The sequence below is a fragment of the Pantherophis guttatus genome, chromosome 4, assembly GCF_059756535.1.
Source record: "Pantherophis guttatus breed Tessera chromosome 4, ASM5975653v1, whole genome shotgun sequence".
Taxonomy (NCBI): Eukaryota; Metazoa; Chordata; class Lepidosauria; order Squamata; family Colubridae; genus Pantherophis; species Pantherophis guttatus.
In genome coordinates, this window is record NC_142066.1 from 23,337,352 (window position 1) to 23,339,793 (window position 2,442).

The 2,442-nt window shown below is 43.3% G+C and overlaps 1 non-coding gene across 1 annotated transcript; it reads left to right on the forward strand.

Moving 5' to 3' along the window:
- On the forward strand, nucleotides 1-72 carry TRNAP-AGG (transfer RNA proline (anticodon AGG)). The gene has a single exon. It is a non-coding gene; the product is annotated as a tRNA-Pro (tRNA).
- The last annotated feature ends 2,370 nt before the right edge of the window (nucleotides 73-2,442 follow it).

A 2,442-nucleotide genomic window follows, 5' to 3' on the forward strand; every position in this document is an offset into this window, starting at 1 on the left:
GGCTCGTTGGTCTAGGGGTATGATTCTCGCTTAGGGTGCGAGAGGTCCCGGGTTCAAATCCCGGACGAGCCCTTTTTGAAACAGCAATACAAATAAATAAATGAATAAAATACTGTAATCCCATTCAGATGTTGAAAAAACACAGCTTGGATAAACACAGCTATTTTACACGAATGTTTTACAGAACTTTTTTCCCCCTTAAGGATCTATATTTTGTATTACCATTTTCTTATAAAATGTGCAAATTGGGGGACAGCTTGACAGGAAGCGTATTCAGCATTCATCCCACTTATTTGAATAGTTTCCAATCTATTGTAGATACTTCAAAGGCAGGCATTTTAAAATGCTATACATTCACCTCCTGTTATCAGTAAAGCATCAAAAAGCAAGCCAGTTCTCGTTGTCACTTGTTAAACAAACTATTGAACAGTGAACATGTGCCAAGGGCTTTCCTACTGAACTCAAGTCTAAAAAAAAACCTGAAACCAAGAAATTAAAGTTTCTCGGTCAGTCATCATTACAGGATTGAAAAACTCTCCTTTAGCATAGACCAGTGATGGCTAACCTTTTTGCCATCGCGTGCCAAAAGCAAGGGAAGCGCGGGGGGGGGATCATGCGCACACGTGCCCACACCCATAATTCTATGTGTTCCGCCCCCGTGCATGTGTACGTGACCCCCCGCACTTCCCCCGCTTTTGGCACGCAATGACACAGTGGGCCCAGTAGGTCCGTTTTTCACCACCCTAGGCTCTAGGACGGCCTTCCCCATCTCCCTAGAGGCCCTCTGGAGGCCGGAAACGGCCCATTTGCCGACTTCCGGTGGGACCAGAAGGCCCATTTTTTGCTCTCCCCATGCTCCAGAGTCTTTCTAGGAGCCTGGGGAGGGCGAAAACAGCCTCCCCCCCAAGGCCCTCTGGAGGCTGGAAACAGTCTGTTTCCCTTCTTCCAGTGGGCCCAGAAGGCCCGAAAATTGGCTGGCCGGCTCACCTCATGTGTCTACCGATATGACTCCGTGTGGCATAGACACTCCTCTGCTTAAATAAAAATATATCCTCAAAATTGATGGGTAGAAATCATGGTTTAATTTAAAAGCTGTAATACAACGCACACAAACACACAGACACAAACATTTAATATGCATTTCGAATTGTTATTCTTAGACTTCCCACTAAATGCTAGTATTATTAAAGCAATTCAGAAGTGGAAATTTTAATAACTTTCTCTTTGGATGAGTTAGCCTGGGGAAAAAGGCTTTTTCTTCCAGAAAGAGAGGGGAAACAAAATATTTCCTTCTCTTTGTTGTATGGGAACACTTAGAAAAGAGTGTTAGATCCAGTCACCATCAGAAGTGGTATTCATCCAGTTCGGAACGGTTTGCCCAAACCGGTAGCGGAAATCACGGGAGGGCGATTTCTCTATGTTGTCCTATTTAGGGACATTTTTGAGGCCAGGCGCATGTGCGAAAGGCAGGTGTGCGCATGAACAGGACATGCGTGCACATGAAGCGAGTGTGTGCACATGGGATGAACTGGTAGCAGCATAATGTGCAACCCACCACTGATCACCATGTGAGTGGGAATGATTACATAGTCATCTTTTCCAGTGCTCCCTGCCGATTTCCTACAAGTAAAGTCAATGGGGAAACCAGCAGGAAATCGGAAATGCTCCTGCTTCTATTGCTGTTTTGCCTACCCGTGGTCATTCTGTTTCTTTATTTCTTCTTCTTCTTGTGCCATATCCGTCATCAGACGTTGGCGATCATGTTGGCAATCCTATTTTTGTCAACAGCCATATGAAAAAGTGCTGCTGAGTTTTGTCCAAACCAGGCCCTAAGGTTTTGAAGCCATGATGTTCTTCTTCTGCTTGGACCTCTTTTGCCTTCAATCTTTCCCTGGAGGATTCAGTAAAGGATGTCGTATTTTTCTGGGTGTCACATCACATGTCCAAAATATTCTAACTTTCGATGTTTAATGGTTTTGATTATTTCCCTTTGCTTTCCCAGGTGGCTTATCCACCTCCTCATCTGTGATTTTGTTAACCCAATTTATACGTAACAGTCATCTGTAAATCCACATTTCAAATGCTTCTAGTTTCTTCAAGTGGTTTTCTGTCAGAGACCAACTCTCTACTCTGTAGAGCAGGATAGAAAAGATGTAACATCTGACAAGCCTGATTTTCAGTTTTAGGCTTATGTCGTGCAGAAGGCCTTTCATTTTGAAGAATGCTGTTCGAGCTTTCTCTATCCTTATCTTTACTTCACTGATCATGTCCCAGCTTTCATGTAAGTTAAAAACCGCGGTATGTGATCCTTTCAGTTTTTTCTAATGGTATTCCTTTCCGAATTTATCAGTGGTAAATTAATGGGTTGTTTGCTGATGACCATGATCTTGGTTTTTGAGGTGTTAAGCTTCAAGCCATATTTTTCAGATATTTCTGAGACTC